This window comes from Lemur catta, chromosome 9, assembly GCF_020740605.2.
Source record: "Lemur catta isolate mLemCat1 chromosome 9, mLemCat1.pri, whole genome shotgun sequence".
In the NCBI taxonomy this organism is placed as follows: domain Eukaryota; kingdom Metazoa; phylum Chordata; class Mammalia; order Primates; family Lemuridae; genus Lemur; species Lemur catta.
Genome location: NC_059136.1, coordinates 40,696,190 through 40,722,414, shown reverse-complemented (window position 1 = coordinate 40,722,414; position 26,225 = coordinate 40,696,190). Strand labels below are relative to the sequence as shown.

Sequence of the window (26,225 nt, the reverse complement as noted above, 5' to 3'; positions counted from 1 at the left end):
CAGAAAAAGAATTTTGGCCTCTATGTATCTGAGGTCATAGCACTATATCATACCAAACAGTTAACACAATCCCAACTTCTATGTTTGAGGCTTGTGAAGTTGCAATCTTGCAATCTGACGTACTAGTTAGTATAATGCAGGAGGGCCTGAACTTTGACTTCTTAAGGAGTAGACTTTTGTAGTTGATTGTCTCCATGGGGCATTCGGGGTCTTTATTTGCTGTCTTCTAAAGTTGGAGCATGTCTTTGGGGCACCTTCCTGGCCGGGTGCCTCTGTAATGTTTTCAAGCTGTTGTACACATGAGGCCGATACATTAAAGTCAGGAAAAAGAAAGCCCTCCAGGGAGCTGAAAGTAGGTCTCTAGATCTCAACGGGAGGTCTCTGCCAAAGAAGTCAAAATTGTAGCTTCTCTTGGCCCCTGGTGTGGCAGAACTTGCTAATGTTATTAAAACATATTTTCTGGGGTCTGAGGGAAGGTGAAAAATGAGACATTTGTCATAAAAATTGCCAATGGGTCAACTTGGCCCTTGTTGAATTGACTCTGTTACATAGACACATCCTGTTGAATACTTGTTATCTAAAAAAAAATATGCCCCCAAAGCCCAATATTAGCTCAAACTCCATCATAAATTCAGCCCTTTGTGAAAGAAGACCTTTGGAACTGAAAATAAAGGAAGTGCATCTTGTGGACTGCAGCTGTCTGCTTCTGGAGAATGGTGGTCAGAGTAAACCGAAAGCTAGGGATTTTTTTTTTCTGCTCATTATTTTATGAAAAAAAAAAAATTTAAAAAGACTTACTAAGATGGTGGTAATGGTAGGACTTGCTGTGTGAGTTTGAGAATGCTCCTTCCTTGGTGATTCTCACTTTCCTCACTTGTATTTTTTTTTAAATTTCAACATATTATGGAGGTAAAATGTTTATGTTACATATATTGCCTTTGTCCCACCTGAGTCAGAGTTTCAAGCGTGTCCATCCCCCAGACAGTGTGCACCGCACCCATTAGGTGTGTATATACCCATCCTCTCCTCCCTCCTCCCACCTCCCCAACACCCAATGAATGCTGTTACTATATGTGCACTTAAGTGTTGATCAGTTAATATCAATTTGACGGTGAGTATATGTGGTGCTTGGTTTTCCAATCTTATGATACTTCACTTAGTAGAATGGGCTCCAGCTCTATCCAGGATAATACAAGAGGTGCTAGATCACCATTGTTTTTTGTGGCTGAGAAGAACTCCATGGCATACATATATCACATTTTATTAATCCACTCATGTATTCATGGCCACTTGGGTTGTTTCCACATCTTTGCAATTGTGAGTTCTGCTGCTATAAACATTCTAGTGCAGACGTATCACTTGCATTTTAAAGGAGTCAGACTAGATAATGTCTGAGGTCCTTTCTGACTATGTCCTTGGCAATACAGCAATTACAATTTGAGTTTTCAGACTTGGCCATCTCTTAGAAGATAATGGAGTCCTCAGTTAATCATTCTCAGAAAAGAGAGTGAGTCCATACAACTTCTAAGAGTCTCGTAGATTTTTTTTCTTGCATATCAATAATTTAAAGAAGGGATTTTAAGAACAAGTGAGAAAGCTCTGAAATATTGCCTCCAGAGCAAATACCCTGATATGTGTGATGTTGACGAGGACTCTTTTTGCTCAAGATAGTAATGATTCCCTGCCCTAATGGAACTTATGGCCTAGTGAGTAAACAGATGTTGGACAAAAAATTATAGGTTCCATAAATCCTCTGAGCTAGAAAATTCAATTAAATAGAAAGAGGGAAGAGAATGAGGGAGAAAGGGAAAGAAGGTAGAAGAGAGAGAGAGAGAAGGTCTCATTTTCTTGAATTATTATTTTTCTCTAATTTTCTTTTCCTTAAAAAATAAGTTAGATTTGATGTGTGATATTAAAGAGAAGAAACTGACATAGGTCTTGAAATCAAATATATTTAAATGGAACACTAGTTATGGCTCTTACTATCTGTATGATCTTGAACCTCAGTTTCCTCATTTGCAAAATAGGAATAATATTTTGCTGGGACTGTTGTGAAAATTAGATTTAATGTAAATATCTGGTATTGTAGTGTATCTATAGTCTCAGAATCAGTGGGAAAATGAAAAGTCAATAGCTACAGGATCACTCATTTTTGACAAAAGAAATTTGCAAGAAAATTGAAGAATTTTGGGTTCATGTAATTTACAAAGAACCAGGCAATAAATATCACCATAATGCCAAACACTTGTAAAATTTATAAGCATATGAAGAGCTAATTTTTTATGTTTTTATGCAGACATTTGGCATCGTATACACATAACCATAGAATACTTGGAGTATTTGCTTTTAACATAACATATGCTTTGTAATCAGCCATTCTGTATCTAAAATTCTCTTGGAACAAAGGGACAATGATGACCAAAACAAACAAAAAAACCCAAACACTTGAATCTACTCTATTTTCTTCAGAACATTTTAGTTTGGCACTAGTTGTTCAATGTCACAGTTGGAGAGATGAGAAATAAAAAATTTAATCCTGCACATTCCCAGAACTCCATTTTAACATTCATTCATTCAAACCAATTTATTGAATTCATGCTATCTGCCCAAGACAGTGCCAGCCCTGGGGAAATTATAGTTCTTGCCCTTAAAAAAAGAATCATCTAGAAGATATTCATTAAGGCATCACATAAACAAATACAAAAGTGAAACTGTGGGAAGTTTTTTTCAGGGAGAGAATCACGATGCCATGAATACACATAATAAGGATTTGATTTAGCAATGGCTTCTTTGAAGAAATGAAATTAACAGCTGGGGGAAGGTAAAGGGTAATTGAGTCAAGTGGGAGTGAGGAAGATTCCAGGCAGGTAGAACAGCATGTGTTCAGACCTTGTGTTATGGGTGAGAATGGGAAAGTCTATAAAACCGAGGAAAGTCTTTGGCTAGAGCGCTTCCACAAGGTGAAGAGTGGTCAGAGTGAGTGTCAAGAAGCAGGTAGTAGCTGGCCAAATCACATACAACCGCTAAAGTTTTAGCAAGAGCTAAATCCTTCCCATTATCCTGAGAGCAATGGGAAGACACTAATGACAGCTCTAAGACAAGTGAGATGATTGATCAAATTTAACCTTGGAAAAATCACTCTGGCTAGTGGGTGAAAAATAAATTTTGGAGACAGGTGAGTAGAGGATGCAGTGAAAGCAGTTAGGATCCTGCTACTGAAGTTTGTGTGGAAGATAATCATAGCCCAAAATAGTGTTTTGTTATTTGACACAGAGGGGAGAAAATGCAAATATAGATGTAAACTCCAGGGTACATGGCATGGACTGACTGTGGGTGTTGGATAAGGGAGAGGAGGTGTCAATAAGGATTCTTAGGTTTGTGGTTTATACAACTAGCTCTACAGTGGACCTTTGGTAGATAGAGGGACATAGGATAAGGAACAGACTCAAGAGTATTTAAAAACTATAGCTTACATTTGGCATGTATTAAGCCTGGGTGCCTTTAGGATATTGAAGAGGAGATATTCATAGCAATTCAGGATCAGAGCCCAAGCCAAAGTGGAGATTTCTCCAATGGGCAGCGTGGTGAGGCCTGTAGATGAGAGATGGGAACTGGTTTCCAGCCAGCCAGCCCTACCTCCAGGGCTTGGCGAGAAGCCAGGTACTGAGCCTCACGAAGGGACTTGGTCGGTCGTGTCATCTCTCTTGCTTCTTTCTAGATTCACAATTTCAGCTGCCTGTTCCTTGGGACTTCAGGTCTCTGGCACATCTAGGAGATGGGGGTTTGCAATGAGAACCAGGAAGAGTGTTTCATTTTGCTCCAAAAGGGATATCTCTGATTAAAAAGGAGGATCTGCCATTCAGAACTCAGAAGCATGCTCACAGCTCCTTAAAAGGGAGAATGAAGTCAAATAAAAAGGGCATGTTGAAAGAATCATGTACAGAAGAGAAAGTCTAGAAAATGTTGTTTTTCCTTCCCCGTGTAGGAAATGACCTTATCCTGTCGTGGGGAGAAAAACTGAGCTGAAAATCCTTGAGAGTGCCACTTTTGATTAAAGTCACAAAATCTAAATAACAACTAATCACTAGATAAGCTCACTTTCCACTTGTTCACATTCTGTTCTCATTTAGTATATTTACTCTCACACCCCTTTTAAGAAAAATAAATTTTTGTAGAAAAAGTGTGTTTGCATGATATTCTTCTCCCCACTACCAGCACCAGTTATGTCCTTCTCTAAAGCGGAGCAGGTGACTTGGCAGAAAAAGTGCTATATTAAAGATCTGAAGTGCTTTAAAAGTTCAGATGCCTGGGTTCTAATTCTTGAATATTTTAATTCATTAAATCTGCATTGGGACTAAGAAATCTGCATTTTTACAAGCACCCCGGAATAGGGTAAAATATTCCACATTTTGAGGACCATAGATTTAGAGCAGAAATCAATTGCTTTTCATAAGACAGGTACACAGTTGAAGAGCATTGGTAATGCTTGCTCTTTAAACCCCCTAACTTCCTCTCAGCTTCCTCTTTGTTTATCTTATTTGCAGAATTCCTACACACAGAAGTTATCAACCTGTCAAGATAGCTCTGAAAAGGCAGAAAATCTCAGTTATTATTCTGTGTCCATCACAGCTGCTAGATCCTTCTTATGCAAAACTGAAGAGTTTTATCTCTTATCTGCCAATACAACTTGAAAGGAAAGGAAACAGGAAGTAAAACATCTTATTTTAATCACTTGTGAATTTTTCCTCTTTTATTTCATAAGCATCCACATTATTTTACATGAAGTAATACTTCCTATGACCAGTGAGAAAATGCTGAAACGAAGAAGAAATTCTATTAAAGTATTTGCATGATACTTTAGATTGGCTTACTTGACATCTTTTCCATTCTCCTTTGGGTGTGTCTTCTGGCTCAGAGGCTGCAAAGCTGGGTTCCAGATGTGATTTAAGTTCTTTCTACTAATTGGGTGCAGTGATTGGCAATGGAATTGAATTCCAAATGGAATTAAGTATGGAGAGAAGCAGTACGATGCAAGACACCCATTTTGCTTGTGCAATATAGTAGACACAGCATAGCTCTGGAGACAGTAAATTCTAGAAGCAGTTACTTGTCTCTTGACATAGAACATTATTATCCTGAAGCCAGCCATTATTATCCAATTCTCCAGTTCCTGTCTTGGGACCAATCATAACAAAAGTTATGATTTACATTTCTGCACCTACAATTAGAAACGCTGTTCTGAAGTGCTGTCATCCCTATCCTTTGTAAAATATTTATTCATGTTTTCTTGGCATATGCTGAGAATAAGGATAATTTGCCAACTGGAGAAAGTATTTAGAAGAAAAAGAAGGGAGTTTGTCTAAATGCATACCTAAAGATTATTGAGAGGGATTGATAATTAGTATAAGAACAATAGGCATGCAATTGCAGTGAATTTCTTATTCTTTTTGAGAGACACCTTGGACTCAATAAATTAACAGATAAAAAGAAAAGAAAAAGAGTAAATAACATTAATAACCATCATTACTATTTCCTATAGGTTGACTATTTGCCAGGCCCTGACCCCTGTGAGGTAGTAGTAATATTATCTGCATTTTATAGCTGAGGGAACTGAAGCAGAGAGAAGTTAAGTAATTTGCACTGTCACACAGTTATAAGTGACAAGGTCAGAGGTCAGGGATAAAGCATGTACAATACCAAAGTCCATGCACTTAATCACTGCTTCATACTTCCTCATAGGTCAAAAGGCATAAAGTTTCAGCTAGACAAAATGAATATATATTTTGAAATATATTGTATGGTATGGTGACTATTGTTAATAATAATGTCTATTTCAAAGTTGCTAAGAGTAAATTTCAAGTGTCTCACCACAAAAAAATGGTAAGTGAGGTAATGGATATATTAATTCACTTGATTTAATCATTCTACATTGTATTCATAGATCAAAATACTATGCTGTACCCATAAATATATATAATCGTTATTTGGCAATTAAAATTTTTTAAAAAAGAAAATAAAAAAGAGTAGACTTGCCAATTTTTAAATCTTTATATCTATTATACAGTTCTCATTATACAAAGCTTCATGTTCATCCCCATATAGGATAAACAAGGTGTAGACAGCTTGGAGATTCTTCCAATGAATCAAGGTTAGAGAGCCACAAATCTCTTTTTAAATACAGCAGAAGCCAATTTCCCTGTTTAATTGTGTGTGAGATGTAGCAGTTTATACACTATGACACATTCAGTCATCCATACACAGGTAAAACACTCAAGGTGAAGAGTGAAATTACATCTGTCTTCTCACAAGCCATGTGTCCTCTCAAATGCTTTTCAGACTAATTGCTATAGTAGAGACAAAAAGTGCTTGAGTTTACCTGTGTCTTTAGCCTTCCACTGATCTTTTTATTTCCAACACAGAGGTCTTTATATCACATGAAAATCTCCTGGCAGCATTGTTAAGTACTATGCTTTTTACTGTAGTTAAAGTCCTGTAATTTTACCTATAATTTTTCATAACTAGGGAAGTGTTTAGGTATTGCTAACTTTTAGAAACTAAGTATGTATGCTTTTTATTAAAACATATTAGACTGTTTGGCTGCATGTATATAACTGTAATCATTTATATTTCTATATCCAGTGTAGAGCTCAGTAGATATTTTGAAAAATATTCATTTTGCTCTCCAGTAGTAAGCAAAGTCTCTTTTTGGAAAAACAAAGTACAACCAAAAAGCAACAAATACACAAAAAACAGAATCATCACTTATTATGAATGGGATATATTTCTGAAAACACTGTGATATTCAAAATTAAAAATAATGCAAAACAAATCCTGATAAAGAATGGCCGTTTTTCTCTGCATATCACTTGGTCTACAAATTTTAAATTTCACACTTGGTTAAATTTTTGAAATTATGCAAATAAAATGAAGTTCTATTGATCTCTATATTGCCTTATTTCAAATTTTAAAATTAAATTCATATACAACACACAAACAAAAATGAAGAATTGCAATTTTTCAATATTTTGTGCATATAATGTTAAATAAAGCCTGTGTGCAGAAGCAAGCCTATTTGTCAGCAAACAGATCTGTTTGCAAGTGGGTTAAATGATGCTGGTCTAATATGAACATGTATAAAATACTTTTTGAAAGTATATAATATAAAGTGTCCTTTAAAAGTAAAGTATATTTTTAAAGTACGTAAAGTACCTTAGACACCAGCTTCCCTGCCTCCACCGAACCACTAAAATATGCATACACTGTGACAGAGTTGTTAGTGACTCAGAGGGATGTGTGAGCAGTTCAGGCTTTAATCTCATGGCTGGGATTGAGTTTGAACTGGTCTGAGCAGAGTTTGTTTATTCTATGTATCTAAGGTCAGAACCAATAAGTCTCTTCATTTTGAATAGCTTTAAATGTGTATTCCCATTTGGACAGGGTTGATAAGCCTATCTGCAGATAACTAGTACTCACATGTGAGCTGTTCCATGTGTATTGGTTGAACAAAGACATGTTTTGAAAAATAGCCTCCTCTGCAATTGTATCTGTATTTGTATTTCAGGCATATGGGATTCGCTTCTTCCTTGAGTGTTCGAGGTAAATGTATACATTGGTAAATGTGGCTCCGTAATGGTTGGCCTATCAACCAGGAGATTAATGAGGGAGTAACTTAACAATAGATCAAAGGCAAGTTACACTGATGTGTGTTCCTGGGGGAAGGATGGGTAGGAGCCCAGTGAGAGAAACCAGGTTTCAGATTGTTTAGTCCAGGGGAGAAGAACGAAAAACGAGAACAGGATGGTAGTAAGGTAGCTGGCTAGTAAAAACCTAGAGAGAAGAGGAAAACATTATGAGGGTGGTTAGCTGAGAAAATTTTAAAGAAAGATGTGAAAAAGATAAAACTTTTGTAGGGAGAACCAAGAAGAATTATAGAGTTCAAAATGTGGATGTTGGGGGGATCGTATAAATCTTAACACATTAAGTAGTTTCCCAAACAATAGTAGCTGTTTTTATTGTTAATAGTTGTATGAGGGGATTTTCTTATTGAATTTTGTTTTGTTTGTTTTGCCCTCTTTGGAACTGATACTACTCAACTAATTTTCAGAAAACTCTATTATGCTCATGTCTGCCTTCTAGTCTTTCATAAAACCTGACCCAAACCACCAGATTAGAACAATTATTTTGAGATTATTGATATTAAAGCAGGGGCAATTTCATGGGCATGTGACCAGGACAGTAACATAGGACCTCAGCCCTAGAAAGAGGCCCCATCTTTGGAATTTAATGCTCTGTGGACACCATCTTGAAATTTGTAGTAATTTTTACTTCGAATTGGTGTTTTGTAGTGAAGTCTGACGGGACAATGATCCAAGTGTCAGGGGCTTGCAGGCTCAGCTCACACACAGCCCTTTCTCAGCTGCTTCCTGGGGCTGTGTTCTCAGCTCCCTGCCCTCACGCAGTAGTCACTGCCACAGGTCACCCCTGTTGGGGGCCTGGGCGTGGGTTCAGGGTGGCTTGGAGTCAGGTGTGCATGCCCCGTGTGCTAAGTCATGGGGTGGGGACCTGAGCACCTGTGAGAGTCTGGGTCTGTACTCCCCTCAAATATCCCTGTGCCCAAGGGGACAAAACATCAACTAGAAAATTAAAACCACCATGGAAGCCTGGGGGGGATGGCGGGGCCAGGGATGGAGAGGCTACAACAGAAATAAAAAAGCCTTTGTACTACTTTTTGAACAAAGGGGCCCACATTTTCATTTTGAACTGGAACCGACAAATGATGTAGCTGATTCTGACTAAAGATTCCTTTTTTAATTTATTTATTAAAGTAGAAAGAATCTTGCAGCGATTATCTAGTCCAGTGCTATTCAGACATTGCTTAAGGAAGAGGGCTCACTTTTCAAAGGAATAGTAGGAGAGTCACCAATACTCCAAAAAGATCAACGTAAAGCCACTGTTTTCAGTACCAGGTGAAGGGGAAACTCCATAAAGTCTCTTTCCTTGCTCCCCTCCTCCCAAAGGTGACCATGACGCACAGTCCTGCGGCCCTGGGACTCCCAGGAATACAGACTAAAAACCAGTCAGCAACTCCAAACCATTCATTTGACAGAAGAGAAAACCTAACTCCAGTAATTAAGTAACTTCTCCAGTCAGGTTCACAAACGTTTTCATGGTCAAATCGTGATTAGAATTCAGATTTCTGGATTTCCAGTTCCAGACAACATCTCTTTACTTGTCTCCCCTGAAATGTTTTATTGTAGTTTTTGGAGGAAAAAGTCTGCCTCAATTAAGTTGAAGGATGCCCAAGATGGTCATTTCATCAAGATGTCAGTGTGGGTGACAGAAAGCAGACCAAACTGACGCCCCGTGCACATGACACGAGTTCTTCTGCAGTTCTCATTCACCCAGATCTGCCCGTCTCCCTCGATTCTTCCACCTTTTCACTGCACTTTCTGTATGCCAGATGCTGTGCCAAGAGCCTGACGTGGAGTACCCCACTCAAGTCTTACAGCATCCCCAAGTGGTCAGAATCCGTGTTCCTTACTCCATACATGAGGACATGGACTCTTACAATGGCTAAGTTCACCCAGGTAGGACGGCTGCACAGGGATTTGAACACAAATCAGGTTAACACCACAGCCCTGTGCACCTGCCTGCTAGGCAAGCCTCTGGCTTTCTGAAAGGAGGCCAAATCGGGACTGGTCATTCCTACGTTCCCTACCCCTTTCAGCCAGCAACCTAGAGAGGGCTGAGGCACCTAATGGACCTCTCTTTCTCTCTCCAGAAGGAACAGGGCTCACGGATTGCAGCAGGCTGCCTGTGGTCCACCATCTCCCAGGATGCAAAGTGTGGGATGGAGATAACCATCAATGGGGCCCCAGATAGAGTTGCTCAAGGTGTATCTCAGGAGTATGTTCGGGGAGTGGGCAGAAAGGTCATAATTTTTAATTGTGCAAGTTTTTGAGACTGCAGCCCCAGCTGGAGTTTAAGAGTTGCCAGAGCCTGTTGCTGCCCTGGGCTGTTTTCCAGCAGCTGCTTTTGGAAAGTTGACAAGTTTTACCCATGAGTGGCAAGTCTCTCACAGGTTCTTATTTTAATCAATGACAACATAGGATTTTGCCACAATTGTGGCAGAGCACTGGATTCTGGGCACTAAGTTTGTTTACTGACCTAAAGAAAAGGGGAAACTTACAGTGGTCATTTGTTTTACCAAGATTGCTTCTTTTTCTGTCTCAAATGATTAAAATTTTTGTTTTCATAGCCTCTAATCTCAATCTCCAAATATCACCTATTTTTTTTTAATCTGCTAAAGTTTGGAAATATCATTAGCCAAAAGTTAAACTATTTTACAAAGTGATTATGCTTGACTTCTGTACTTGATTAAGTATTCATTGTGGGTGGCTTTATTATCTTTGGATAAGTGTCTCAATTTAACTAACACCAAAATTTTTTTCCCAAACACACAAAGTATAAAGTTTGCATGCTAATGGTTGAAATAATTACATTGCCACTTAAATACTATTAAAAATATAATACCTGTATGCATTAGAAATGTTTAATTTATGTGGATGATAGGTTTTTTTAAATTTTAACAGTTATTTCAGATTTCCAGACTTCCCAGCCCTTGGAAACTTCAACAGAGCAATACAAAATAACAATGCTATACCCTACATTTACACATTTATGAATTTATTCCACAATATTTATTAAATATCTGTTATTTCCCAAGATTTGCACTAGGTGCTGGGGATACACGGATGAATTGTCTCCATCCTCCCATGTATATGATTGAGATCAAGATGTTCCAGTGTTGGGATTAAAACAGGTACTGAGTGAAGCACAGGCACAAAAGAAAGAGCGGTTGGTTCTACCTGGAGCTGGTAAGTCTGAGACACAGAGAGCATCAAAGAATGAGAAAGGACATAACACACAAAGAAAAACAGTAGGCAGAATTTAATTATTTTACATGTAGTGTTTTATGAGTTACTATCTTATTTAATTTGCATCATCTTATTTGGCCTTTGCACTACACAAAAGGTTATGTGGCAAAGGGATCATCTCTATGTTACCAGTAAGAGTATTTCTGGTGAAGATCAAGTAGAAAGTAAAGAACATAACAAGGACTCAAATTCTAGTGTTTTTGTTTTGTTTTTCATCTTAGTCACAATCTCTTTCCATTACACACAAATAGCCTTAGCAAATTGAGGGCAGGGAAGAACCATTCCAGGGGTTCTTAGTTGCTATTGTCTATAATACCCAGGGCATTGTTTATTTTAATGACTCAAGATGCCCTGGCAAAAAAAATATAGCCTCTCATCAAAGCCACAGCACAACTCTGGTGTCGTAAAAATAAAGAGGCCTTTGGAATCAGGACACCAAATTTAAATCACAGCACGCCACTAACTAGCAGGATGAGCTGGAGTGAATCACTTGGCCCTTGTAAGTTTCATGTTCCCTGCAATCAGATAGTCATGCTCACCTCTGAGAATTATCGCACAGGAAAGTCTCTGCTGTATGAGAAAGAAACATACATATTTAATATTAGTTCAATCTAAATTTCAAGCCCCCACTAGCCTTCTATTCCAGCCTTTTCTTCGATCCCTTCTGTAATCCAGAGCAGCCACTGGACCAATCTCCAAACCCCCCAAAGATGATGAAGAGTTATAAAAAAAATGATGAGGTCAAAATGCTTTTTAAATTAGTCTTTCCTCTTCATATCACTTTTCCTTTATAGCTTTCCTCATCTTGTTCTTTCAAAATTCTTTCTCAAAAGAGGTTGCCCTCCTACTGTTGACATACAAACCCTTTACCTATGTTTTTATTCCATCCCAGTTCCCTTCTTCCTTGATCCATCCATCAATCCTTCTATTTCATACACCGTTATTCTCTCTCTCTCTCCTCCTCAAGGATTTTCCTTACATCTATAAGTATGTTCAAAAACCCTTTACTTTAAATACCTTATTCTTTTGCTTTTCTTATACTTGTATAGTCCTCCAAACTACTATTCTGTTTTTCTTTTCTTTTTTCACTGACAAATTTCTTGAAATAGTCTGTTCTCACTGTCTTTTCTCACCTCTTAAAATCAGAGGTCAGTGTTAACTCTTACCTCATGACCAATTATGATCTATTATACTTGCTTATTTATATATTAACCATCTCTAACCAAGTGTAATTAAACCATCAGTATTTATTTGTGAACATCCCATGGGCCTGATGCTGTGTTAGACATTGGATTACTTTCAACACAGCTGGTTCTCCTTCTCTATTTTCTTTGCTTGTTCTATTTCCACATGTTGATATGAATGCAGGCCATTGGGGTTCAGCTTTTTACCTTAATCTTTTTCTCTGCATTCACTTCTTCAATAACACATATCCATTACAATGACTTCTGCCTTTAAACAGCTTAGCTCTACATCCATATTGACAGTTTTGCGCTACCTCCTTGTTCCAATAGCACACTTTTAATGTCTGTGGGCTGCATCTACTTAAATATCTAAATAGTACCCCAAACTTGGCACAGATAGGAGCAGCTCATTATCTCCTTTGTTTCTTCACATTTTTCTACTAAGAAAGAAATGTGTCATCCTGCTTTATATTATTCTGTCTCTGATTTTCATTGTATCTCTTCTCTTATTCTCTGAATAATATTTTGCTTTAATTTTCAATCTCTTATGCTTTACTAATTATCTTGATAAAATAACAATAGTTAACAGTTATTGAGTACTTATTATTTGTTTGGTTCTGTGCTTGGAGATTTACACATGATGTTTGATTTAATCCCCAAACAAGGACATTCTGAGAATGAGACAACTATTGTTTCTATTCACACACACACACACACACACACACACACACACACACACACGCACACATACACACAGAGCCCATTTGCTTTCTTTTTGATCATATTATATGCTTAAACTATTACCTTTGTTTTTATGATTTGTTGCAACTTCCTGGAACAAGGACATGTTTGGCCTGAGTTAACACATGAGTTGACTAGAACACTGAGAAAAGAGCATATTTTTCTAGCATCTACCTGGTCAACGGTCAAAGAAACAGCTAAAAGCTTTGCATTTTGGAAGTTGTAAATGATAGACGCTCTCAATGACAAGCTGCTATTATTAGGGTGTTGAGGGTATTCAAAGCCTATTCTGTAATTGTTATTTGGCAGTGAAGAAATGATGATCTCCCAATATAGAGTCCAAGGTTCTTTTTTAACCACTTTATTGAGATACGATGGACATAGAAAAAGCTGTACACGTTTAAGGTATACACTTTGAGAGTCCCAAAGCATTTTGAAATTGAGATGCTCATAAAAATAGCCTTGTGCCAGTGCTTTCATTTCACAGATGAAACTCGAGTCTGGGAAGTTGTCTGCACAAGGAAGGCAAAGGTAGTTTATGAGAATTCAGGGCTTCTTTAAACTCCCTGCTCTAGACAATACTCGTTGTCTTGAGAAATCAATGGCAAGGTTCATTGGTAAACTACTTTTGGACAATCAAGGAGCTGATTGTATTTTTCCTCTTTGGAAGAGGACCAGATCCATATCTTGTTATTTTCTTGCCTTGGCTTTAATGTAACCAGATCTCCCACCAATCCTGTTATAATATGTACTGATATTTGACACAGGTGGGTCCTTTCTATGATTAGAAACAAGGTGGTGGTGCCCAGCACAGTGGCTCACAGTGGGCCACAAGTCCACATATACACTAAGCTTTTCTGTAATATTCTGCTTATTGTACCTTGAGTGGGCTATACATGTTATATTAAGCTAAGATGCTTGATCTTTATTTGGAAAGTTTTGAGGACTCATTGAAGTTTGCAACTTCTGCTGAGACCTTTTGACTTATATTTACTCTTCCCTATTATTTAAACAATGAGTAGCTTTAAGCATGGGTAAATGGGCCAGTTAGCTTTCACTGTGGTATGGCTTAGGATAGCATTCAAGATTCTGAAGTTTGGCAGTGTGGACTTGGCTCAGCTGGGTGGTACTTCTGGTCTTGTTAAGGCTCACTCATGCATCTGCCTTCAGCTGCCAGGTCAGCAGTAGGTGACTGGTGACTAGTCGACTAGTCGAGGATGGCCGTGTCTCCAACACTCCTTCTCTATTCTGTATAGCTTTCGTGTTGCAGCTGGCTGTCTTGGACCACATCAATATGACAGGATTCCAAGAGAGCAAAGCTGTACAAAGTCACTTGAGGCCTAGGTTTAGAACTGGCAAACCTTTACTTCCTTCATGTTTTGTTGGTCAGAGAATGTCACTACCTGGGCCAGATCCAAGGGGTAGAGAAATAGATTCCACCTCTTGAAGAAAGGAGGTCCAAAATCTCATCATAAAGGATGTAGATGCAGGGACATGTGAACAATTGAGGATGTTTTTGTAATTAATCACCACAGGGAAGGGATAATAGTGAAGAATCTCACTTCATAACCACAGTGAAATAATGCCCAGAAATAAAGTCAGGAGTGATTTGGGGTGATTTATTTTTCTTAATAGATCTATTTCTGATTATTCTGCAGGTACTGAAGCAATGGCTCTGAAGATAAGAACTTCTCTAATGTTCAAGTTTGGTGGGGTCACCACAAATCTAATGAGCAAGGATCCATTAGGGAGGGGAACTAATAGGCATAGCCAGATGTCATCAAGCCAGGTGGTCAGAGAACAGGGCAATCCGTTAGAGAAGGGATGGTTTCGTACAAGTCAGGAGGAGCAGGGAGGGGAAATTGAATGACCTCAGTGGCCAAACAGTCCAACTTCTCTCCATAGCTATGACTAATGATTTGATAAATGAAAAAACGTACTTTAGCTGACAGGTCACTACATCACCATTGTGTGTTTGCCTTTAAACCACAAGAGCCAGAGAGAAGGTTCCTTATGCTGTTTGCAAATGGAAACTAATGATTTATGTACTCACACATGAACTTGCAAGCAGGGACTGCATCACCGCTTTCCAAGTTGCAAGTTGCCTTCTCAAACAGCCCAGCAGACGTTCCCAGCAGAGCACGTTTCCCTCCAGCCTCTCCCTTGTATATTTCTGCTATGGTGATTTTAGGTCATTTACATTATCAAAAAAATTTGAAAGCAATAGAGAATAAGTGTGGTAGTGTATTGTGACTGTCTTTGTAAGATTCTATTGCATATTGCAGCACACGTGAGGGCAAAAACAAATTATTTTAATGAATTGGTTTGCTAAAAGATTAAAATGTGTAAAATTTTATGGAATATTGTTGCAATGTTGTGGCATAGAATTTACAAATGTTAGCTATCACATTGCTCGTTTTCATAAGATTAATACACTATAGACAGAAACCTGTAGATGCTTTTATACTTTTTCCCTACTGTCTTCAAGGAAAAATATGCTTCAAATATTTTATCCTTTAACCATCACATAACTATGAATAGTTATATATGTGGGTAGATCAGAGTCAAAATTATATTGACAGTGTCTTGGCACCAGATTAACAATTACTGCTTCTTAATGGTACTTCAAGTCTACTTAAATTGCTTGAATGTCAAATGCAATTTCATCATTTGAACCAGTGATATAGAGAAATAGGTCTACCCATTCCAAGTCAAAATCTATTTTCATAATACTGAGATAATGAATTTGTGACTATTTCAATTCCAATCACAAATTTTACAAGTGGTATTCAAACATATATATATATGTATATATATATAAGCCTATTACTAGAAGTCACAATGTAGGATGTGAAATATTTCATTTCATTGGCTTTGTTTTGCTTTCATTTAGCATGCAGAATAATATTTTGATCAGTGGCCAAAATTCAGAATATCCCTGGATTGTAAAACAGAATTTCCTGCTGGGAAGTTCTCTGAAAAGAATTTCTTTAAAGAGATATAACTAATATAAGAAATTTAGGGGCAAATTTGCATATTCACTCATTTTCTATTGTTCCAAAAGCATTCATATGGGACCCTTTGGTAGTTCCCTGGGATCAAGGAGTTTATGTTGTAGTGGTTACTTACCGAATTTTGTTTAAAGAATATTTTCAAAATGGATGTATCAAATTGTAAAGCATTAAAAATAAGGAGAAATTCCAGTTTTGCCAAAGACTTGGGAGAAATGGCTGCTCTCAAATACTGCTGTTAGAAGTATTAATTGGTACAGTTTCTCTGGAGGAAAATTTGGCAACATGTATAAGAAGCTATAAAAATATGCATTTACTTCTACCCATTAATTCTACTTCTAAGGATATGATTCAAATATTGAATTAGACAAATATTTATGTAAAGATGTGTATAAAAGGATGTTCAACTCAGCATTTTTAATTCTAGTTAAAATTAAAAATAATCTAAATGCTCAATAATTGTAGGCTGGTCACATAAATTATGGTACATTCAAAAAATGAAATAATGTAGCCAACAAAGAAATGATACAAATCTGATTGAAAAGATATGAAATATGTTAAATGAAAAAGCATGCTATATGAAAGTAAATTTATAATTCCACTCTGGTAGCTATTGAAATAATTTTATGTGTGTGTTTATTTATATATATTTATGTGGATTTGCATGTGTATACACACAAATGAAAAAAGTCAATAGCAAAATGAACAAAGTATAAATAGTAGTTATCACAGCAATAATGGGATGATGAGAAGGAGGAGGAGGAATAATATGATGATTGCTTTTGCTTTTTATTTTCTATTTAAATTTCTTTTTTTTTTTTTTTTTTTTTTGAGACAGAGTCTCGCTTTGTTGCCCAGGCTAGAGTGAGTGCCGTGGCATCAGCCTAGCTCACAGCAACCTCAAACTCCTGGGCTTAAGCGATCCTACTGCCTCAGCCTCCCGAGTAGCTGGGACTACAGGCATGCGCCACCATGCCCGGCTAATTTTTTCTATATATATTTTTAGTTGGCCAGATCATTTCTTTCTATTTTTAGTAGAGACGGGGTCTCGCTCTTGCTCAGGGTGGTCTCGAACTCCTGATCTGGAGCAATCCACCCGCCTCGGCCTCCCAGAGTGCAAGGATTACAGACGTGAGCCACTGTGCCCGGCCTTCTATTTAAATTTCTTAACTTGGATTACTTATATAGAAATAAATACATGAAAGTAGGGTAAGCTAATTCAATTGAGTATGTGTCCTTAAAGCAGAAACTAAAGAGTTGCCTAGATGTAATTCATTGCCCAGACTAGCCTGGATGCTAAAGAACTCTTGAGGCCATCTCAGTAATTTACCTTAAGCAAGTTAGGTAGCTAACACATTATCTGATGGCTTTTCTGAACGTATTCTTTTAGAAGATATCTTAATAGCATATTTTCCTATTTTTTCCTTGTTTCCTTTTATTCATATACTTTAACAAAATGTTTTTCCTTGTCCTGGTAATTAATTTGTGCTTTTCTATTAGGAAAGAGATTATGAACCTCCCCTTAGCATAAATCAGAGTATGACATTGCTCAGCACATATACATAGTATTTTAGTTCACAGTGATCCAAATTCTCTAACTGTATTTTTATACCATCCTCACAGTCTCTGCCTCAGACTGAAAAGGAAGGATATTCAGGTTTCCAAAACCAGTAAGAATTTGGATAGAGTCCTCAGACAACTTATTCATTTTTTTTTTCCCTTCCTGGTTTCTGGCTGAGACATGTGATGTTGGAACATTATAAATCCACATCCCAGTATTAAAAAAAATGAGGAAATACCCCAGTAAAGAAACAAAAGCTTCTGAATTGGATCCTTTAGAAATCCATCAAGTTATAAATAGTCTTTAGAAGAATCACCCTCAGTGCAGAAAATACTTGTATGTGGGTATCTGCTTTTGCACATACTGAAATTACTTATTTTGGGATAAACAGAAAAAGTTCAATGCCAAAGTACTTTTTGCTCATTAAGACCTAAAAAATGAGACGTAAGAGTTATCTGATTTTTTTGGCATAACCAAAAATTGACAGTTACGGGAGGAATAGCAAGTGAAATCTATTTATATACGTGGTCCCAAGGAATCCCCTCAATGATCTCCTGGAAATACTTCTTAGCACCCTCACTTTACAGATGATAAAACTAAGCCCTAGAGACTAAATAAGGTGTCTAGGGTTACACTATTTGCATGTGGCACAGCTAGAATTTGACCTAAAGTCTTTACACTCTTGGTTAGATTGGAGGGACAGAACTGGAAAGAAAAACATTATTGGTACATTTTTTGAAATTAGAACCAATAATAACTATCTTCTCTGGCCAAAGTCTGAACCAATTAACAAATAAGAATAAGGCAAGTGAGACAGCAAAAGATTGCCTTTATTACTGACAAAACTGATATAAGGGGAAGGGGCTAATATCTTTGGGAAGATGAAGTTATCAATACTGAGCTCAGAATTAAAGCAAGCATCCCATCCAGGTACAGACCATTCTAGGAAATCACAGCTTCCACTCTGGAAGCAGGTAGAAAACAAACAAGAACCCATGTTCTCTGTAGGCAGGCTGTCTCCCAGGAATTAAAAAAAAAAAAAAAAAAAAATGAAGTGAGCTAAGTTTGCCGGCTTTATTCTTTCTAAATTTAGCAATAAGAAAGTCTCACCTCTTCCCCTGTGGAGCAGTAGAAGAGAGGGCAGGAGACAGACGAGGAATGTTACATTAGTAGAACTTCCTCCACGTGGAAGCAAGCATCAGGAGTGTGGGGGAGTGAGTCCCACACAACAATCTTGATTTGTGCAGTCTGATAACTTCAAGCATCAAACTGTGTTTCTTTTTCAGCTATCATAAATTTTAGAGATCCTTGGAAAAGTGTGAAGAGAATCTGACGAATCTGGAGGGCTGAGCCTTCCCCAATATTTTTCCTCCCCTCCATCCCATCACGTCCTGCCTCTCCCTGCCCCAGATGTAGACATAACTCTGAGTTAGAGTAAGAAAAGTTTGTTTGTAAAAGGGAGGAGAGTTTTGGAAGATAAGATTCCCAGGGGAAAAGGCAATTGAGGAGCGCCTAACTCCCTTAATATTCCCTTAAAGTTGGGAGGATCTGCAGGGTGGAGAAGGCTGAGATTTTTCGTCACAGATAGAGTATGATCAGAGATTGCCCAACAGATGTGTCTTGGGACTCCAGAACATGATAGCAGAGCTGGGAAGGAAGCAGAGCATATCTAGGAACACCTCCAGTACCTACAACCCACAATTGGCATGGAAGAAATTCAGAAGTGCCAGCATGTAAATGCATGTAGATTAGTTGACAAAAAGGTTTTGGTCATGGACCCTGGAAGTCACATGATCAAGAGAGGTGAGGTCTATAAAAGCTGGAGTGGAGAGCATTGCTGGCTGGTTCCACCGCTAAAAACATCTGAGGGGGATCAACAAGACTGAGTGCTGCTTGGACACTGAAATACCCTCTCAACACAGCCAGGCAGAGGAGTCACCCAGTGTCATCATCCATAATTTGAAGCAGATGACAGTGGAAATTGAATCACACCTTCAGCATACCAATGTGTAGCCAATCATGAAGCAATTGCCCCCAGCTTGCTTGAGAAATTTCCTTCTCTTCCCCTCCTGCTCCATTCTTGAGATTGGGTGGAAAGGAGGGAAAGTCTAAGACAGAGCTTTGAACTGAACAGACCCTGAGATCAATCTTGAATTTGCACAAAGTCACTGGATTGAATTAAGAAATTCCAAAAAAAAAAAAAAGGACTACATAGTTATTCTATTAAGGAGCAGAGAGTGGGGCTCATGACCTACGAAAAAATAGTTTCCTTTTGCAAAAATGGGTTTTGTGAATTAACTATGGATCGATATAACTGTATCCATAACTTCATTGTGCTATTGTGTCATACTTTTCTTCTAAACACTTCATCTGGCTCCTGAGGCCAGGTGAATAGAAAAATTATAATCTATGCATTGTGCTATAATTAACAAAAGAGAAGATTTTACAGACCTGAACCTAAAATGTTCCAAGGAAAGCAATTCTAAGTGCTTCCGCAAGAGAATAGTATGTCTCAATGGTTCTTTGGACTCTGGCCAAGACCCTCAAACGAGATAAATCTAAAATCACAGCTCTTGACAGCAGTAGCTGAGAAGTGGTTGTTTGCAGGATATAATCTCTATGACAACCTTGTTCTCGGAGAGAGCTCTTTTTACATTACATCAATGATACAAATGTCCTTGATGGCTGATACAATGGGTTTTCATACTTATTTTCTATTTGTCTATTTTGCACAGATGATGATGTAAAAGGTGGAACCAAAAATAACTGACCTTACATATACCATTCCTCTGCTGCATTGGCGTATGTTACAGCTGTGATCTCCACAAGGGTAATTAAAAGGTGTTTCTGGCTAACCATCAGCATATAGAGTAATATAGATGTTCTACAATACACGATGCAAGGATCCTAGAATTAGAGAGCTGGAAGAGACAGATATTTCCAGCTCCCATCCCACCCCACAATGTTAAGGATAATGAATCCAAGGTTCAGAGAAATATTATTTGGCTAGCATGCATGAACTCACTGGTGGTGGAACTGAAAACAGAACCTAGGTCTTGGAAAAAACATTCTTGGGCTTCTTGTACTTGTGAGGAATATATTTCTATTTAGATTCAATCCTACTGAAAACATAATTCTCTATGAAGATGCCTTACAAATCCAGAATCAGGTAGTACACAACAGAGCTTCAGAACTCAGCCTCTGAGGCTAGATTGCTTGTTTTCAAAACTTGACGCCTCCACTCATTAGCCCTGTGAATGGATAAGTAGCTTAACTTCTGCAACCTAATTTCCTCATTTGTATAATGGAAAAATTAGTAGTGTTTCCTTCACAGAGCTCATGTGAAGGTTAAATAATTTATCCATATAAAGCCCTTAGAACACTGGCTGCACAGTAAAACTCAATAATGTTCTTTCTTCATGTGTATAGGGACATGCACCCATGGAGAAATCACCCAATGAAATGAACACAGTGAGGCACTGAGGGACCAATGCTTTGATACTTTTTATGTTTACAGTCTGCTTGCATAAAGACGTAATATTTATTAGAAATAGGTGGGGATGTAGCATTGCTGAGGAAAACTAAAGAATCCTGAGAAATTCGGCTCCTTAACTTTGGATCTCACCCCTTGTTTGCTTGGCCATTTTCTCCCTTTCCTATTGTTTCTGAAATATTTAGGAAAGTTTTAAAGGAAAAGAGAAAATTAAGAGCAGCTGATGGAACTCTTCTGGCTCCTTTACTGGACACTGTAAAAATGCAGAGTGACCTAAATTCACACACACAGCATCCTATGAATGTCTTAGAATTCCAGATGCAAATCCTTTTTCCTTCATTTTCCCTGTTTCTATCCTCTGTCTCTCAGCTGGGGAATTCCTATGAGCAAATCTCAGTCCGTTTTCCTTTGGATGAATCCTGGGAACCCAGACATATCATGCAGCATCTGGGAAACATGGGAAACCCTTTAGTTAACCTCCCCAGAGTTATCTGGAGATGAGAAACATCTGTTACCATCTTTTCAGTGACAGGGTACTTGACGGGTTTATTTTTCTGCTTTGCTTTGGATATTCTCAGCTCAGAAAAATATTTTCCATAAAGAAGTCATCACAAATAGGTATGATAAACTCATGAACTTGAGGCGTTACCAATCATAAAAACGCTGTAAAACATCCCAGCTATAACCATCTCCCATTATTGAAAAAAATCTGTTATTAATAATATATAGTTAAGATATTGAAAAGATTGTGCTTTTGGCTCTCTGCAGAACAGCACCCAAGAAACAAGCTCTCTGTGTTAGTTTGAACACAACTGGAAGAAATAAAAAAAATGCAGTGAAACAGGTGCAAGGGTGTTAGAGTCACTGAAGCATTGATGTAACTGTCTTAAGTCCCATAAAATAGTAGCATTTGGCAGGTCTCTATATAAATAAGGTTAGGTTTGCCAGAAAAGTAAAATAACACTACTGGTAAGTTAAAAAAAAATCATATCCTATCAGAATTTCCCTGCATTCCATCCAAAATTTCTATGAAATCTTGGTAATCGGCTGATTCATCACATATAAATTCCATTCCAAAAAAGAATTAAAAAGAAACTATAACTTTCCCACTATTGCTCTGTAGAAAAGCTAAGAGCAATATTAAAGATATGTTTGCCAATTTCTTGTTCATGAAGAAATATGCCATTTTTTGCTTAGTGATATTCTTTCTCCCCTCATCCCCACTAAAGAAGTAGTATGATAATTTAAGGAGTATCTAAAATGATAAAAGTAAGAATATAAAATATTCTTTCTTGTGAATGAAATGGCTCTGGTTAAGTTATGTAAATATATACAGATGAGCTTGCCTGATTGCAAACTGACATTCATCTGAGTTTCAAATGGAAGTAATCCACCTCACCCATTTAAGCAGTTAACTGACTTACAATAAGTTTATGACTGCAACTCAGTTGGATGGCTTTAATCAGGGTTTAAATTACATGAGATTCATAGATCATAAGATTTAATTTTTTTTTTCTTTATGGGTGTGGGGAAAGAATAGGCTGGGAAACAAGCCCTTGGATAAAGTACTGGGAACATTTTTTTTTTTTTAACTATTAAAGATCTGTTTATAATCTACAGCATCCCATTTGGGTTGCTCTTTAGCTAAATAAAATGACAACTGTCCTCTGTTTATTACTGAGAAATTCCTGTGGCTGTAGCATCTGGGGACTAACCTTCAGCTCACAGAGACCTCCCAAACTCCCACTTCATTTTTTCTTACCCATATGACTTTTTGATGACTACACTTCCAGTTCAGAAATGAATCTTCTAGAAGTATTGCTTAGGATTGTAAATTGATATATGAAAAGGAAAAAAGCCATAATGCAGAAAGTTATTTGCTTCGCTGGTGACGCACACCAAAAAGTGCACTAATTAAACTTGTGAAGCATAAATTGGGCTGAGCTAATGCCCAGAGAGAAATAATCTGTAATAATATGTGTCATCTCACTATCAAGGTAAGGAGTCCAGAATAGAGAAGATGTTGGAGAAATCCTATCTTGGGAGTGACAATCTAAGTTTCTGACTATGGATTTATATAAAACAACTCACCCCACTGGGTAGGTAATATCTCCAGTAAGCCACTCCTATGGAGCAACGTCACAGATCATTTCTGTGGTCTGTCTGACAGCTGTTCATCTGCCTGAGTCACTGGCCACAGGGCAGCTTATATGTGATGAGTCCCTAATGGTGGGGAGGAGAGTTTTGGGAGGTATTAAGGGGAGGCAGTAGCTCCATCTTTGTTCAGTAAGGAGACCAGGGGTCTGTCAGAGGACCTCTTATTTTCTCCAATTTGGTTCTGCAGACAGAGTCGAGGAGAAGAATAAAAACAAACAGCTTATGTGTCAAGCATATTTACCTTTGTTTTCTGTTGCCTGAGGTCAAAATTTTATGTTATGAGCACAGGCTTTTTTTTTTTATGCTATGCCATGAGCACACAACTCAGTTTTTGATATTCAAATCAAAGATGATTCCATTGTCATTAGTCAAGGATTGTGCTGATCAATGCCTAAAAAAATATGTTTCTGTGAGAAATTAGTATCTTCTGAAAGATTAGCAAGTACTTCATAACAAAAAAGCATGCTGTGGTCTAATCAGTTTGGAAATCACAGGTTAAACAAAGCTAAATAAGTTTATTGTTTGTAGGCTTCTCATAGCCTTTAATGTTATTAATTAGTTGTCCTATATCTAAACAATATTTTCCAGACAGAGAAAGAGATAGGACAAAAAAAAAATAATGAATGGCTTAGGGAGGCCATCAACCACCTCTGTCACAATATAACCACAGGTATTATGATTCTCCAATGGCAGAGGAACAAGCATAAATAATACTACACTGCAGCCATCAGTTATCTTTTCAACAGTGGCCACTTGTATCTCACATTTCAGTTTGGGAAACGGAAATAGAGGGCACAGCCCTGGTGTCAGACCTTGTGGATTGCTGTTATGTGACATCGTGCAAATTATTTAACTTCTAGCTTCCATTTCACAGCCATAAATGTGAGCCAATACCTAGCTCCTGAGTTATTGTCAAGATTGTTTGCCATTATGCCTGTAGCGCTTTGGCACAGAAATGATGAATTGTGTTCTTTCTTTCACTCTCTCCCTAACCCCAATTTGTCATTTGAATATAAAGTGCCTTGGACAGGAATGGGCCACTGTCCTGCCACAGTGCAGTTTGCCCCAGAGAACAGAGCTAGTGTCTGAGAGTGATAGCCCCTAAAATATCTTCTGTCATTCATTCCATTTATCCATTCAGCCAGGCTGCCCACATGTTCTTGTGAGGTCTCTACTAGGAGTCAGGCACCAGGGATAGAAAGATGGCCGTGGTTTCATTTCCTGACTAAGCTTCCTGTCCGATGGTAAAAAAAAAAAAGCCACTTAAACAATCAGTAGTCCTTGAGTGTGAGAACAGATCTGATGGGGAACCTTCGGGGTGCTAATTGTGAGTCTAGGAATCCAGGGGAGGGAGTGGAGATTTAGTACGATGACTCTCTCTGACATACGGTGAAGGAACCACCTAAACATCACATCCACGGTGGAATAAGAAGAGAGAGACTTGAGGGAAGAAATGAATGGGAAGGGGCTGTACCTTCAAAACGGGTTTCTCTAACCTTTTGTAATTCATAAGCTTGATGATTGGGTTTTCACGTGTGCGTGAGATGTGCCTCCCTCAATCCTTGTTACGACATCGGCACATTATCCGTCTGATGTGAAGAAAAAAAAAATGGGTTTCTCATTTGGCCCTCAGAGCAACTTAAAAAGTTGGTAAAGAAGAGTAAATAATTTTTCTTAAGTAAAGTCATTTCCTAGTGGAGCCAAAACTGTTGCCCGAGGTTTCCACTTTCTGGCTCCAATTCTTCACCGTTGTAGTGTTGTTAAGGGGCTGCAGTCAGAATAAACCTAGAGGAATTGGCTTAAAATCTCCCACCAAGGATGAAGCCATGATTAGGTACCTAAAGAATGATGCTCCCTCAGAGTTCTGTCCTCACTTCTTATGCTATTCCTAAGATTTCACCTTGTTTTTACCTCTGTCATAATATATATGACTATGATTCCATGAGATCAGGGACTGTGTTATTTTTGTCCAACTATTTTAGGTACCTAGCTTGTGTTAATTGCTATAAGTAATTAATTGACGTACTAACTGAGATTAGCTTTGCTAATTTATATAATTAATAAAACCCAGCCTTAAATTGGATATTCTTTTGTTAAATGCAACTTTCTTACTAAATTATTTTGACCTTTAATTTTTCTATGACTGCATCTATTAACATAAAGGACTAGAGCAGAGAGATTATAGGGATAAGAGGAAAGGTCTTCTCCTTTATTGATATGCTGGAGCCTAAAGAATCTGGAGTCCTCTTCTCAGAATGCTTTTGGGTGAAAAATATGTTAAAGACTGGCAGAGATCAGTCTTGACTCTATCAATTCTGCACAATTCATGGACTAGCTATCCTTTAGTGTATAAAGATGATTAAACCAGAAGTGTCTTAGAAAAATTATGAAGTCAAATAGACTTCATGGGCTCAAGCCCATGAAAGCCTTGTTAATTTCAATATTTTTAAGAAATGTCTTATCCTTTAAAAAGAAAAGAGGTATGTTAGATCCAAAGTTACCATTAGGCTGAATGATTAGGTTAATTATGGATTTAGAGATTAGGTAGGAAGAGTTCTCTATATCATGGATGGCAAATCAGGGGATACTTCAATAAGCTTTATAATCCTATAGTTGTGTTTCAACTTTCAAGACATGAGATTCACCTTTGTTTGGGTCTGGTAATCTTGTCTGTGGAAGCTATCTATTCATTTAGCAGAAGCTGAACAAGCTAAGTTTGTTAGTAAAATTGTTTTAGCACTACACTAAATGGTGGGCATCAATCCTATTAAACTGAAATAGGAAAATGTGTTGCCTAGCTGTTACTGGGAAGCACATGCTATGAATTTGTTGAGATCTTCCTTCATTTGGTTTGTTAGTCAAAATTTGGTTAAATAAATGTTCCCATTAAATAACTAAATTACTGAGCACTAGTCAGGAGAAAAAATATAAAAATGGGCTGTGGGATATTTGTTCCTAGTTTTTCTAGAATATTTTGACACAAGTTTGGTTTAAGTTGGGCATTGTCACGAAGGGTGGAAATAGTGTCTCCTTTACTCATTCCTAGGATGTTTATATGATTCCATTTGCCTGTGTACAATTCCCAGGGATAGAATTATATTATTGGGTTTCCTGATGGGAGTTTCACATAATTTATATGGT

The 26,225-nt window shown here is 37.7% G+C and overlaps 1 non-coding gene across 1 annotated transcript; it reads left to right on the top strand.

Annotated features, from left to right (window-relative positions):
* Window positions 1-24,577: 24,577 nt before the first annotated feature.
* Window positions 24,578-24,679, top strand: LOC123645491. The gene has a single exon (XR_006737604.1). It is a non-coding gene; the product is annotated as a small nucleolar RNA U13 (small nucleolar RNA).
* Window positions 24,680-26,225: the final 1,546 nt, after the last annotated feature.